This window comes from Poecilia mexicana, unplaced genomic scaffold (assembly GCF_051168715.1).
Source record: "Poecilia mexicana isolate PSO_F unplaced genomic scaffold, ASM5116871v1 scaffold_20, whole genome shotgun sequence".
NCBI lineage: Eukaryota > Metazoa > Chordata > Actinopteri > Cyprinodontiformes > Poeciliidae > Poecilia > Poecilia mexicana.
The window spans coordinates 23425461-23441794 of NW_028263389.1; the positions used below are offsets into that span (position 1 = coordinate 23425461).

Genomic DNA, 16334 nt, shown 5'->3' on the forward strand with positions numbered 1-16334 from the left:
GATTAAGGTGATGAGTTATGTAAGTTGATTTAAGAAGTAAATGGAAAAAGAGTCATAAATTAATATTCTGGTTCAAGTTGGATGGAAAGTCCCGTTCTGTGTTGCAATTAGAGGCTGCGTGAGAAGAAGAGCTGTGAGCACGGAAGAAACAGGAAGTGGTGTTGCGAACCTTATAGGAGCACCAGATGTTGAGTGCGGATAGAAACTTCAGCAGGCGTAAAAGAGGAAAGAGGCAACGGTTGACCAAAACATTTGACGTCAAAGAAAGTTGTGCAATAGAAGATTGTGCAAGCAGTTAGTGCATGCACAACTAAGATGCAGAAGTGTAGAGAATTGTGTAAGCCGCAGATGCGCATGTAACCGGAGTACGGAGGGTATAAAAATACAAGCGAGAGAAAGGCAGGTGTTCTTCGTTCTGCAATGTTTGAGTCAAGACCACACGAGGATGCAGGATCAGATAAGGGTTACATTTCGAAACCACGGGAAGACGAAGACTTCGCAGAGCTCAAGAAAGGAACAAGATCCGTTTACCCACAACCCGGGTTCTGATTCGACATCTGCCCTACACTCAACCCAAGAAACATCTCAGAGATGCTGCAGTAGACATGGGGGATAGACAAAGATCGCCTATGGATATGGAACTGAGCTCATCGAGGATACTCACCAGTTCGACTTTGGACTTATTCTAAAAAGGATTCTGCCGGGACAAGACAGATTCCTGACCATGGATGTTTAAGTTCTGCTGCCAAGACCAAATCAGCATCTGGGGACGAGTGGAGTTGCATCCCAAAGCCTCTCTTGTAGTTCTGTGACACAGTATAGGGACTGGAGGGAAGTTTGATTTCTAATATCTTACATTTATTAAACTTCTAATTTTTGATTTGAATAGCTGTATGTCATTTCCCCTGCTAAGCTTGCTAATAAAATATTAAAGTCTAATTGATGTTGTGGACAGTTAAATTAATTGAGTCATCTAAATATTAATCCTTCTGATTAACATAAAATCAATGTTCATGATCCTAGTAAACTAGGGGGCTTCAGACGTTTCTTTAGTTATGATAAATAATGAATGACCTTGGGATTCGTGCCGAGTCTCTAAAATTATCTAGACTGTAACAAGTGCACGTTATTAATAGAGAAAGAGCTACCGTTAACAGAAGTGGTTTTTGAAGACAGGCTTTTGCAAGACTACCCAAATGACTGTTTTCATTAACTGTAAAGGGTCATAACTTCTGGATCTGAAGGTAGAGTCTAGACGCATCTTTCTCACGCCCAGCTTAAACAGAATGCCCTCTAAAATCTCATCTGTAGTAATACTCAGGAGTTAGAGGCATCACGGACCCGTTAGGTGGAGAGCTGGTCAGTAATCGGTCTGCCGGAGTCTGGAAGGAGGTTTTTGGGTGTGCCTGACTAATGCATAATAACAAAGGTTATAATGATTTTCGTTGTGATCGCCTTAGGAAAGGTGGCGGTGTTGCCATCTATGTAAAGAACAACTTCCATGTTACACTTATGTCTTCTGTATCTATTCCAAAACAATTTGAGTTACTGGCGTTGAAAATTGAATTCTCTAAGGCTCAGCATATCACAGTTATAGGGTGTTATTGACCACCTTCTGCTGTCTGTGATTCTCTCCCTAATTTGTCCAAATATCTAGCCGACCTAAATAAAAATGAATTTGTTTTGTTAGGAGATTTAAATCTACACTGGTTGACAGCATCTTCAGATAGCTTAAAAACTGTCTGTGATTCTTTAAATATCATCCAGTTAATTAATTACCCCACCCAACTTAACAACAAATGCCCTCTAAAATCATCACTCCTTGATTTAATTATGACAAACGCTCTGCATAAATATACAGGGATAGGAGTTTTTGCAAACGACCTTAGTGACCATTGTGCTGTAGGTACAGTTAGAAATCTAAAGTTACCAAAACCTAAGCCACGTATCTTGACCAAAAGAGATTTAAAACACCTAAATGAGCAAGCTTTTATTCATGACTTGTTACATTTTAACTGGAATAGGGTCTCTCTTTTTGATAATGTTGACCTTGCCTGACAGGATTTTCATGAAGAGTTTTTAAGACTAATAAATAAACATGCTCCTGTACGTAAAATTAGGGCAAAGGGGTGAAATAATCCATGGCTTTCCCCCGCTATTGGGGCTCTGCTTAAACAAAAAGATGCAGCTTGGGCTAGGGCAAGGAAAAATAAAACTGAAGAGAGCTGGCTTTGTTTTAGGAAATTGCAGAATAAATGTACTTTATTAATTAAGAAAGCAAAGTCAGACTATTTCCTTACCGAGATGACAAAAAATTTAAATGATCCAAAGAAATTTTGGAAAACAGTGAAATCAGCTACTGAGCAGGCGCTACTGAGTGACTTTCCAAATTTTGTTTGGAATAAAAGTAGAATGGTGTCTGATAAACGGATGCTCCGGCCACTGGCCCTGTGGGAGCTGCAGAAATGATGGTCCACATTCCCACCGGGACTGGCATATGAGGTCTCGCACTCGTTTACCCCTAGTTAGATCATCTGCAGTGTTGGATTCACTCTTCCCGTTCCACTAGGGGGCTCTATAGTTGCTTTATATTGGTATGTGTAGAAGAAGAAAACAAACTGCGGACCATTAGTGTACTTAGGTTGCCTAGCAACCACACTAACAAGCCGAACCTGCCATTTATTCACATTTTACCAATATTACCAATGTTCATGAGTGTTGCCCAATGTGGTGAGTTATATATTAATGCTGTAAAGCTATGTTTAAGTTTGTGTCCTTTTGAATATCGCAATATTAAGTATTGACGTTTTGTTTGTCTTTTTTTTTTTTTTTTTTTTTTTTTTTTTTTTTTTTTTTTACGTTATTTACAGTTTAACCAGCATGTCCGCGTAAAGCACTCGGCAATAAAAAAGAACAGTTACAACATCAACGGCTACCTTATGTTCTTCGCAACATAAAGTTAAACACACGGCAATTATGTCTAAAACCGGAGATTCTGCGGGAGAAATAGACCTTGCTACCCTAAAGAGGAAGAGAGGACAAGCGAAAGCGGCTGTAACTAAGATGATAACATCCGCAAATGAAAAAATCAGAGAAAATAAGCCGGAAGAATTAAAGTCAGTGCTGCAGAGCCTCGACCTAGCCCTTGCACAACTTCAGGAGGCACATAAATGTTATCATTCTCGGCTCACTGATGATATCGACAGAGAAGAGTCTGATGGTTATGAGAAGCTTATCTTAAGGAACGTTCATGACGTGCGTCATGAAACTCTAGCCTGGCTTCAAGGTGAGGAACATGAAGCTAGTGTTAATCCAGACGTTGATGAAGAGTTGGGTGTAACTGCACAAGTTAATTTGTTCAGTGAATCTCCAGCTGATATAAATGAAGATTCCACATCATCAGAACTAGAAAAAATCCAAGCCCTAAGAAAGAAAGAGAAAGAAAGCTTTGAGCTGATGCTTAGACTCAACAAGGAGGAATTTGAGCTAGAACTTCAGCGACTACGTCACAAGGCTGAGCTGGATGGACAGCAAAAGATGCAAGCCCTAACAGCAGATCTCCATTCTACACCTAAAACTGGCCAAATTCCTACTACACCACGACCTTCGCCTTTCCAGATGGCAGATGATTCAATCTCACAACTGCTAGAGTTCTCAAGGCAGCAGTATCAAGTAGACACTCTCAGGCTCCCACCAACAGATCTGATCAAGTTCGATGGTAACCCCCTCCAGTATTGGAAGTTCATGAGGCTCTTCACTGCAATGGTGGACAAAGAGTCTGTTCCTGCTGAAGAAAAGTTAACCCGTCTGCACCAATACACAGAAGGAAAGGCTCAAGATGCTATTAGTCACTGTCTGTACAACTCCAATCACAGCGAAGGTTTCAAGGAAGCACTTGACCGACTAAAGTCAAGATTTGGAAATCCTCATTCCATCTCCCAAGCTTGGGTTGAAAAGGTTTTGAACTTTAAAGAAATAAGAGACAATATGCAACTCAGAGACTTCGCAAATCAGCTGAGAGGCTGTAAGGACACACTTGCTGCCATGAAATGTGAGGAAGAGCTCAGTGGCCGCCGCACGTTATTTGAGATAATCAGCAAGCTACCTTCAGATCTCAGGGCCAAGTGGCTAAATAAAAACTACGACATCACAAAGGAAGGACGTCTACCGAATCTCAACGACGTTGTCAGCTTTGTGGAGATAGAAGCTGAAAAGAGATCTGATCCAGTCTTTGGTGGGTTAATTGGCTGCAAGAAACATGAGAGACTTCTCATGCTTCTTGCAGCTTTGCATCACCTACCAAAGTCTCAAAGAAACATCATCAAAACTACCCCACCACTGTCAAAGCGGCTGCAGTCCATGAGAATAAGACCACACGTACTAAGCAGCCAGCTTATTTAAAATGTCTTAAATGCTCAGAGCACCATTTCTTAAACCAGTGCCCAGGCTTTCGATCACTAACAGTTCCAGAGCGCCTGGAGTTCGTTCAAGAAAAAAAACCTTTGCCAAAACTGTTTCATGATTGGGCACAGTGCCGAGATTTGCACGCACAACTGGGTGTGCAACGTGCCTGGCTGTGGACAGAAACACAATAAATGGCTGCATCTTAACCACACTAACAGACAGAATACAACAGCAGGCCAGGACACCACTGATGACAATAAAACTACCCAACAAACACAACCTATCAGATCTCCTAATGTCACATGTGGATTCGCTGGAGCTGCAAATGGTAAAGTTTGTTTACCCATCGTTCCTGTGGTCGTTAGGGGAAAAGCTACAAACATCAGTTTTGTTACATACGCATTACTTGATCCTGGAGCCAACACCAGTTTAGTGTCAGAAGAACTGACCAAGAAGCTAAAAGTCAAAGGCAAGCCTACAAGGTTAGACCTTGATACTGTAGGAGGAAGTCAAGAAGGCTTATTTACTCGAAGTGTGGATCTTGAGATTGACTCTCTGCACGATGGCAGCATCTACACACTTAATGGTGTGAGAACACTTAAGAAATTAAACATAGGACTTAGCTGTCTCGCGACACCTGACGAGGCAGCCAGATGGGATCACCTAGCAGATATCCCTATTCCCAGCATCAAGTCCAATGATGTGCACCTTGTCATTGGACAAGATGCTCGCCGTCTTCTCAGAGCTGAAGAGTACCGCGTAGGAGGTGATAATGACCCTTACGCTACCAGAACAGTACTCGGCTGGGCCATAAATGGACCCATTGATTACAAAGAAGTTAGGAAAGCTAAGGCCTACTTCCTCAAGTCAGATCAAAGTCTGCATACACAGGTGGAAAGATTTTGGAAACTTGATGACCCCGCTCAAGAGAACAATCTGTCAATCAATTATCACAAAGTGATTGAGCTGTGGGAAAACTCAGATACCAAAGAATGCTTACACTATAGCTTAGGCATACCTTTTAAGAATGAAGTAGTGACACTGCCTAACAATATCAACTTAGCAACACGGAGACTACAACTACTGGAACGTAGATTAACAAAGGACCCAGATCTGAAAGACAAGTATGTTAAGGCAATGAAGTCAACCATTGATAAAGGATATGCAGAAGAAGTTCCAGCCTTGTCGCTCAACCACAACAATGACAAAGTTTGGTATCTCCCACATCATCCAGTGATTCATCCTCGCAAGCCTGGAAAGGTGCGAGTCGTCTTTGACTGCGCAGCAAAATATGATGGAATATCTCTCAATGACGTCATCCACCAGGGCCCAGATCTAACGAACAAATTAATAAATGTGCTGATCCGCTTCCGACAAGGTCCTGTTGCCATAATGGCGGACATCGAGGGCATGTTCAATCAGATACATGTAACTCCAGAACACAGAGATGTGCTACGGTTCCTGTGGTGGAAGGACCACGATCCTAATAATGAGGTAGTTACTTACCGGATGACATCTCACCTCTTTGGCGGAGTGTGGTCTCCAAGCGCAGCAAGCTTTGCATTGAGGAGGTGTGCATCAGATCATGTACATCTATATGATGCAGATACTATCTCCACTGTAGAAAGAAACTTCTATGTGGATGATTGCCTGAAATCCTCAGACTCACCCCAACAAGCCATCCATCTAGCAGCACAGCTGCACAGACCTACTTATGCAAGGAGGGTTTTGCTTGACTAAATGGACAAGCAATTCAACTGAGGTTCTACAGTCTATCCCAGAGGAGGAACATGCTAATCAAGTACCACTGTTGGACCTGGATGGAGATCCATCTTTGGAAAGAGCTCTGGGGTTGTTCTGGGACATAACAAATGACTGTATCACCTTCATCATCAAAGTCAAGAACAAACCCAACACTAAAAGAGGCATTCTAAGTACGATAAACTCAGTTTATGACCCCCTGGGGTTAGTTGGCCCATTTATTTTACGGGGAAAGGCATTGTTTCAGGCACTATGTCGCTTGAAGCTAGGTTGGGATGAAACCATCCCAAGTGACATTGCTGAGCAATGGGGCCGGTGGTTAGTCGATCTACCAAAACTCTACAGACTGCAAGTGCCTCGGTGTCTCAGACCTGAAGGTTTTACTGCAGATTCAGTCACCATGCAACTCCATCACTTCAGTGATGCTTCTGAATTGGGTTATGGTGCTGTTAGCTACCTTAGGGTTGTAAGCAACAATAACAAGTACTGTAATATCGTTCTCTCTAGGAATAGGCTAGCTCCTGTCAAACCAAGTACTATTCCAAGACTAGAACTGGCAGCAGCTGTAGTAGCGGTACAGCTTGATCAGAAGATCCGTAAAAGCTTTGAGCTACCCCTCCTGGATTCTGTCTTCTGGACAGACAGCACTATTGTTCTGCATTACATCAGAAACGAAGAGAAAAGGTACCAAATCTTTGTTGCCAATAGAGTTTCACAGATCCGAGAAGTCTCACAAGCCTCACAATGGAAACATGTCTGCACAGAACTAAACCCTGCGGATGATGTTTCAAGAGGACTGTTTGCTGAAGAACTCACAAACAGTGAGCGATGGCTCAAAGGCCCTGCCTTTCTGTGGCAGGAAGAAGAATTATGGCCTTGCCAGCCTGAACTAGGAAGCTTACCTCCTGAAGCGGAGGTAAAGAAGTCAAGTCAGACATATGCAATGTCTTCTAAGCTCACCATTCAATCAGCAATCGACTGTTTCATTCAGAGGTATTCCTCCTGGCACAAACTCAAACGAGCTATTGTATTGATCCTACGAGCTAAGAATATCCTTCTAAAAAAGTCTGAACTCAGACTATATGCTCCTATAACACCAAACGAAATGAAACTGGCAGAGATTGCTATCATTGACTACGTTCAACGCACCCACTTTACTTGTCCAATGAAAGTAGAAGGCATCAGGAAGTTAACTCCAGTACGACTCAATGATGGATTACTCCGTGTTGGAGGAAGGCTCACCAATGCTCCAATAGCTGAAGCTGCAAAACACCCAGCGATTTTGCCTCGAAACCACCATATTAGCAAACTTATCATATGGCATTTTCACAAACTCACAGGTCATTCTGGAGTTGAAAGGGTACTTGCTGAGATTAGACAATTCTTTTGGATTGTCAGAGGCCGCATAGCAGTGAAGCAAGTCCTAGCACAGTGTATACCTTGCAAAAGACAAAAGGCTCCACTCAGTACTCAGTACATGGCTGATTTGCCCATTGATCGTGTGACTCCATGTAAGCCGCCTTTCACTCACGTCGGAATTGATTATTTTGGGCCCATTACCATCAAAAGAGGACGGAGTGAGGTGAAGAGATATGGCTGTCTATTCACTTGCCTAACTACCAGGGCCATCCACTTGGAGGTGGCACACAGCTTGGACACAGAACCATTCATAAATGCTCTTCAACGTTTTATGGCTCATCATGGGACGCCTCAACAGATACGCTCGGACAACGGGACGAACTTTGTTGGTGCCTGTCACGAATTACGGAAGGCTCTGGAAGGCTGGAACCAGCAGAGGATTGAGGATCATCTACTCCAGCGAGAAACGCAATGGAAGTTTAATCCTCCTGCCGCCTCACATATGGGGGGTGTATGGGAGAGACAGATTCGTTCTGTGCGCTCAATTCTTATGAGGGTTGCAGGACAACAGACTTTGGATGATGAAGGATTAATGACACTTTTCTGTATCATTGAAAACATCGTCAATGGGAGACCACTAACAAAGTTGTCAGATGACCCTAGGGATGGTCAACCTTTGACTCCCAATGACTTGCTACTGCTGAGATCAGAGTGCACTCTGCCTCCTGGTCACTTTGTAAAACAGGATCTGTACCGTCGACGTTGGCGTCAAGTCCAGTATTTAGCAGACATTTTCTGGGCTCGGTGGGTGAAGGAGTACCTACCCAACCTGCAGCAGAGGCAGAAGTGGAATCACCATTCCAGAAACTATCAGGTCGGAGAGCTTGTACTGATCCTGCATGAATGCACGCCTCGCAGTCAGTGGCCTCTTGGTTTGGTCACTGATGTCAAAATTGGAGCTGATGGTCTGGTGCGATCAGTGCAAGTAAAGACTCATAGAGGCACATACACCCGACCTATGTATGTCAGGTGTATGTGTTTCACCCGACACAAGCTAGAAACTTTCACAAGTTTCTAGCTTGTGTTTCTAGCTAGCTTGCTAGAAACACAGCTTCTAGCAAGCTGTGTTTGCTAGAAGGAAATATGGATGAGTAGATTTACTTATTTTTCAGCTCGTGTGCGTTTTCTATACGCTACAGATGACTTTCACTCAATCTTATCATGATTACTGTAAACTGGTAGTCACCACTTTAAGTTCATTATCAAAAAGGTAACAGAGATTTCATTTGAAAAGGTTTTTTTTTTCTTTGACAAGGTTAGAATTAAATACTTATCTAAGGTTGTTATGTTCACCAATTTTTTCTGAGATGAACATCTGTAGAGTTCATCAGGGCCGGGATGTTGGATTCACTCTTTCCATTCCACTAGGGGGCTCTGTAGTTGCTTTATATTGGTATGTGTAGAAGAAGAAAACGAACTGCAAACCATTAGTGTACTTAGGTTGCCTAGCAACCACACTAACAAGCCGAACCTGCCATTTATTCACATTTTACCAATATTACCAATGTTCATGAGTTTTGCCCAATGTGGTGAGTTATATATTAATGCTGTAAAGCTATGTTTAAGTTTGTGTCCTTTTGAATATTGCAATATTAAGTATTGACGTTTTGTTTGTCTTTTTTTTTTTTTTTACGTTATTTACAGTTTAACCAGCATGTCCGCGTAAAGCACTCGGCAATAAAAAAGAACAGTTACAACATCAACGGCTACCTTATGTTCTTCGCAACATGCAGGATTGTCAGATGTTGTCACATACTGCCAAGCCCAGCTGTCAGTCAATTCTTGGATTTCAGCTATTCGAGTAGGAACTCGAATAGCTGAAATCCAAGAATACCTTGAAGTGGCAGGAATCTGACTGAATCCATGTTAGGATGGTGGTGGAGTCCGTCCACAACACCACTTTGAATAACGGTAGGGTGAGCTCTTTGGTCAACAGGCTGGTGAGTTGAGCTCCCGTTAAAGCTGCACATAATTCCAGACGTGGCATGGACAACTGCCGTTTAGGAGCCACTCTGGAACGTGCGGTCAGGAAGGCAACTTTCCACCTTTCCAGCAGCATATTCTGTCCGTAGATATGCAACACTTCCATATGCCTGTTGCGATGCATCACAAAAGATGTGCACCTCACACTGACTGTCAGATTTGTCCAGCTTGGGGATTACATAGCAACGCTGCAAACTGACATTGTCCAGATGTTGCAACTCCTCTTCCCATTCTCTCCATGCAGAAAGCAGATCACTCGGTAACAGTGGATCATCCCACTCACGCTTTTTGTCCCATAACCACTGGACTAGTACTTTGGCCCTTGTCGTGAAGGGGATGAGGAAGCCTAGGGGGTCGTATTGACTTGCCAGAACCCGATAGATGTTCCTCATAGTAGGAGGATTACTGTTCAAGGGCCTAGACTTATACTGCAGAGTGTCAAAGTAACACATCCACTGCAAGCCAAGAGCAGGTTCTTGGGGGTCCATATTAGTTTGATTCAGCCACTGTTCACTGTTTTCTGACCTTAACTCCTTTGGTAGATGACCAATGAGATCTGGGGTGTTGTTGACTCACTGCCTGAGCTCAAATCCTGCTTCTGCTAATAGTGACTGTAATTTCTCCACCACCTCTTTAGCCACATCTGGAGAAGAAAAGCTCTGCAACCAATTATCGACATAGAAGTTCTTCTCTATGGAGTCACAAACATCCTCTCCCTGGTGACAGTGATCATGGACATGTCTCTGGAGTGCGTAGATGGCACAGGAAGGGGAGCATGTTGTTCCGAATGGGAGCACCTGCCATTCATACATGTTGGGAGGGGTGTCTCTTTGCAGATCACGCCAGATAAAACGTAGCAGTGGTTGATCTTCCAGCAGCAGTCTCACCTGGTGGAACATTCCCTTGATGTCACTACTAATTGCAATGGAGTGTTCTCTGAAGCGTAATAGCACACCAAGGAGAGAGTCCCCCTGGTTTGGGCCTGGCAACAGTAGCTCGTTGAGGTTCTGGTCTCTGTAAGTGAATGAGCAATTAAACACCACACGGTTCTTCCCATTATGTTTCACCATGTGGTGGGGGATAAACCACGATTCCTTTGAGGCCCTCATCTCCTCTTCACTTACTGCTCTCACATAGCCGACCACTATTAACTTGGTGATCTTTGCTTAATAGGCTTTAGCCTTCAATGGATCTCGATTGAGGCGCTTCTCTGTGCCACGTAGACTAGGGAGTACTGCTGCAGGTGGTACTTGGAGCGTAGGCATATCATGGACACGCAGAAGAGGAGTTTAATATTGGTTTACACCTTCAATATCCAGTCTGGTTGTTTTCGCCTCCAGGAGTTTCATAGCTTGCTCTTCCCTCCGTGACCGTGTCACTAGTTTCTCACTTCTGTACGGCATAATGTCAAGTTGCCAGAGTCTTTCTACTTGACTTAACAGGTCTGGTTGAGGTGAGGCAGCTGAAAGGAAGAGGCATTGTTGGTGTTGTGCAGAGTGTCGAGGGGATGGGACTGGTCCTTGTAGTACCCAACCAAGCCTAGTTTTGACTGCAGCTGGACCGCCAGCCTAGCCACACAGGTTGGATGGGGGTGACTAGGTGGGGACAGTCTGATCCAATCAGAATGAGCGGCTAGGCATTTGAAAATGACTGCAAAGGAAGCTTTCTCAAATGTCTATACTTCTGCTGCAGAGCTTTCACTGGGTATGAATATTGAGCCAAACCTAGATAATCTGCTGTGAAGGCTCTCTTGATGGTAAATGTTTTGGTTGGTTGACTGGCAGAGGAGACTTTGACCATCACTGATTCACCATCCAATGTTCTCAGTCCTTGCCTTACTGTACGTAAAGTAAGACTCTCCGCGGTGCCCTGTAGCTGAAGCTTCTGAATGGCCTCTGGGAAAAGAATTGTCCTCTCCGAACCATCATCTAGTATGGGAAACGTCTCCAGGGTGCGTTTCCCATTCCGCAGCAAAACTTTGCTTATCTTCAGAAGTACTTGGTTGCAGCCTGAATGACGGTCCAGATAGAGCACATCAGTAGATGATTTACTGCACATCTCACTGACATGTTTCATTGGTGGTGTAGACAGAGCTGCTCTGATATTCACTTCATGCAGGGTTTCTAGATGTTTTCCCTTGCATGTGTTGCATTGTACTTTAAGTCGACACTGAGCTGCCTGGTGGTGTCGCCCGCAATGCCAGCAACGATTGTTGGATTTAATTCAGGTGGACTTATGCTCCTTTGTCAGCAGCCTGAAGTTTGAACATTGATCTAGAAAGTGGAGAGTGTTATTACAATAAGGACATAAAGCTGTGGGCTTGCTTTGGGCCTCAGCATTGGAGGGGGTTGTGGCCGAGGACCTCTGAAGGGCAGTATCATATGTTGAGCCATGTAGCACAGTAGTAGTCCCTTTAGTGGCTCTCTTATCTCTTTTGATGCCATTTCTGTCTCTCAGTCTCTCTTCCACTTTGACAGAGTATGAGCTGATCTTGAATGATCAGCTCATACTCCAGCCACTCTGCAAAGTCTCTCAATGATGGTATCCCACTTTTCTGTGGGTAGAGGTAGCGACGGAAAGCAGCGTGCAAGTCTTGGGGTAGCTTTCGTGTGAGTCTTGCTACATGAGATCCGCATTGTAGCTCTATGTGTCCATCTTCCCCAAATTGCTCTAACATTCCGATTGAATGTTAGAGCACGCACTCTTAATGCAAACCTCCTGAATCTTGTTGTGTCACTTGTGCGAATATTGAGCTCATCCATAAACTCTGCTATTCTCTGAAGTGACAGTTGGTGAGGCTGGCCGTAATGTTTAGTGAGTGAAGCCATTGTATCAGAGTAGGGGCAGAGTGAATTACTGTATGAGTCAGCGATTAAAAGAGCTTCTTCAAATTTAAGGTGGTCACATAGCACCTGATATTTGAACCTCTCTGTTGCGTTGGCTCGGAGAATATTATCTAGGGCGAGTCTTGATCTGGCAAATTGCCTAGGATCATCCTTTGTGAACTCTGGTATTGATGGCAATGGTCCTCTGCAGATCTTCTCCCTTGTAGCTATGGCCATTGTGGGATCCAATGTTTGGGCAGGGGAGAGCATGTTGGTGTCCAAACTAAGTCCAGCTCGTGGTTGAGATAAGAGGGTGGACTGTGGCACTCGGGGTTGAAAGTCAGGAGCTCTGGTGACTGCAGCTGCGGTTTGTTGTCGTACTTGTAGCTCTTCTAAATGTTGGCTAAGCTCTTGTACAATGGCTGGTGGAGGTGGAGGGGGTGGGGAGCCACCTGTACCTCTTGGAGATCTGGATAGTCAACCGAAAAAGGGATTGGAGGTGGTGGTAATGGCCACTCCTCAGCTACATTCTCTGTGGGGGATACATTGAGCTGCTCCTGCTGCAGGGAAAAGGGCTGCGTGGTTTGACGTGTGGAGAGCCAAGTGGCATCAGCCGAAATGTAGCCATCTGGCTGCTGTGTAAATTGTAGGCCAGTTGATCTCACCGTGGCAACATTACGATCCATCTGCCTCCTCATGTCTTTAACCATCAGCTGAAGTCAATTATTATCATCTTGCAGTTGCTGCACAATTGTCATAAACTCATGTGGGATGCTGGGTAACACTGGTGTCTGTCCAACAGCTCCAACAAAACCAGAAGTCTGGGTGAGGGGTGTCACCTTGGCGTATCCCTATCTAGTGTGATGCTGTTCCAACGTAGTGTTTGACGGCAGTGTATATCCCTCATAATCAGCCATTCATCCTGATGGCCTGGTGGTTTCGTTGTTTAATCAGAGTGAGTAAGTGTGTGGTTCTACAAAAAAATGAATAAATAAAAATTACAATCCACCATGAATGTACATACTCATTTACAAACATATTACAATCATGTTGCTTGTCTGTTACATTGCTATTAAAGTTAAAGTAAAAGAAAGCAACTAAACATATTATGGGTTACCATACCATACTAGCATATAAATTACCTTTGCTTAGCCTTCACTTAGCCTTCGCTTATTCTAGATTAAGTCTAACAGAAAATGTTAAAGGTACTACACATATAATGCCACTCAAACATAAATACACAGCAACCTACCACTCATATGGACGCACACTTGAACAAACTCACGAAGCCGTGGGGGAGAGGACGAAGCCGTCAGCAAACACCATGCCTACTGCCCTGTACGTATGGAGTTAGATTTGTTTCACAATTATTCAATCAAAAAAAAAATCATGTCAAACAAAAAAAATAGTATTCAATCAAAAAAAATTCATGACAAACAAAAAAGTAGTATTCAATAAAAAAAAATCATGTCAAAGTAAAAATCATTAATTTTTTTTTTTTTACTTTTTTTGGTTGAGTCTCTTTTTTTGGTTGAAACTTTTTTTTGATTGAGTCTCTCTTTTTTGGTTGAACTCGTTTTCTTGCTTATACAACTTTATTTGCTTTGGCGAAGCTTACATGAACATTCTGGGCGGGGCTTAAGGACAAGCAATGTAAGACGTGTTCCGATTGTCATGATGGGTTTGACTGATCTTACCCACATGCAAGAACACCAAGAGAGAGAGGGTGTAAAAAATGAACGATTTATTTACAACGGCAAAGAAACAGGTCCAGGGGCTGCTCGGCTGCTCTCGGAGCACTGAGGAGATAAGGGGACGGAGGTGAGTTCAGGTGCCGGGAAATGGGAGTTGTGAATGAGTTCGGATAAACTTACTGGCTTGTGTGTACGAAAACGGCTTGGAGGGGAATAACTGGTGGTAGGAAGATGTGGCGTTGGAGGGTGGACAGGACGGCTTATCTTTGAAGGCGGCAGGGTGTGGGTGGAACGGCCGGTCGGAAGCTTCAGACTTGCAGGTAACCAGAAAACAGATGACCAGACTTGGATGGATTCTGTGGGATGCAGGAAAAAATCCACAATTAGGAAGGTTTCGAGATACGGGAAATACAGGCAGATTTCACACAAAGAAACTTGGAGCAGAACTCCGAGGGGCTGGAGGTACCATCAACGGTGACACTCTGGCGTCGAAGTACTGGCGTTCCACCCTTCTTATGCTGCCGCCAATTACCCGATCAGCCTCCGGTGTGAGAGTGATGTCATCCCAGAAAGTGCAGTCCGCACCTCTAACTCCATCTAGTGGGGAGACAGCTGAGCCACCCAAAACCTAACAGTACCCCCCCCTCAACGGTCGCCACCTGGCGGCCGAGAAGAGCAAGAAGGAATAGAGGACAGATAATCCGAAATCATGGTCGGGTCCAAAATAAAGGAGCCAGGGACCCACATGCGATCCTCCGGACCGTAGCCCTCCCAATCAACGAGATACTGCCAACCACGACCTCGCCGACGGGAGTCCACAATCCGGCGGACAGTGTAGGCGGGATGGCCGTCGATATCTCGGGGGGGAGGTGGAGACTCAGGAGGGGAAAGGTCGCTGGTCTGAACAGCCTTCAACTGAGAGACATGAAAAGTGGGATGGATGCGGAGTGTGGCTGGAAGACGGAGGCGAACGGCAGACGGACTGAGAACTGACTCCACCTCGAAAGGACCGATAAACCTGGGGGAAAGCTTCTTAGACATGGATTTGAGTGCAATATCATGAGTCGACAGCCAAACCCTTTGTCCGGGGCTGTAGGCGGGCGCGGGGAGCCGCCTGCGGTCAGCAAATCTCTTATTGCGGAGGGAGGTATCATTAAGGGCGGCAGTGGTGAGTCTCCAGATGTTCTTACAGCGGCGGATGTGATGTTGAACGGATGTTACAGAGATGGAAGATTCGTCAGAAGAAAGCAGCGGCGGCTGATAACCTATGGAGGCTTCAAACGGAGACAGACCAGTGGCAACAGAAACGTGACAGTTGTGTGCATACTCCACCCATGGCAGGAACCGACTCCAATCTGACGGGTTGGCGGAGGTGAAACAGCGAAGAGCAGACTCAAGTTCTTGGTTGAGCCTCTCCACTTGACCGTTAGTCTGAGGATGATAGCCAGATGTTAGCGTGACCTTAGCATTGAGTGCGGAGCAAAACTGCTTCCAGATGCGGGAGACAAACTGCGGGCCCCTGTCTGATAAAATCTCCACTGGAGAACCATGAAGACGGAACACATGTTTCACCAGGAGCTGGGCAGTCTGGTAGGCCGTGGGGAGTTTTCTGAGGGCAACCAGGTGACAGGCCTTGGAAAAACGGTCAATGATGGAGAGAATAGTTGTCATACCTTTGGAGGGGGGGAGGCCGGTAACGAAGTCAATGGCAATATGTGACCACGGACGTCTCGGGATGGGCAGAGGCTGGAGTAGACCAGCAGGGGGTTGGTGGGTGGGTTTATTTCTAGCACAGACTGCACATGCTTGAACAAACTCCTTGACATCTTTATGGAGAGATGCCCACCAGAACCTGCGGTTAACAAGAGCAATAGTTCGGCTCGTACCTGGGTGTGCAGAAAATTTGGAAGCGTGGATCCATTGAAGAAAACGGGCTCGGACGGACGGAGGAACGTAAATCCTCCCGGGGGGACAATTCTCCGGAATGGGCTCTGACTGCTGGGCCTGCTTAATGATGTCCTCCATCTCCCAGGATACTGCCGCCACTGTACAGCTAGGAGGTAGGATACCTGTCGGGGTCTTTTCAGAGTCCTCAGGTGCATACAGACGGGATAGCGCATCAGGCTTAGTGTTGCGAGAACCTGGGCGGTAAGAAATGGAAAGGTTAAATCTTGAAAAAAAAAAGGGACCAGCGGGATTGGCGTGGGTTAGTTCTTTTGGCTGAGCGGAGGTAAGAAAGGTTCTTATG

At 44.8% G+C, this 16334-nt stretch overlaps 1 pseudogene; it reads left to right on the forward strand.

Moving 5' to 3' along the window:
• The first annotated feature begins 3729 nt into the window (after positions 1 to 3729).
• Positions 3730 to 4988, forward strand: LOC148153487 (uncharacterized; annotated as a pseudogene).
• Positions 4989 to 16334: the final 11346 nt, after the last annotated feature.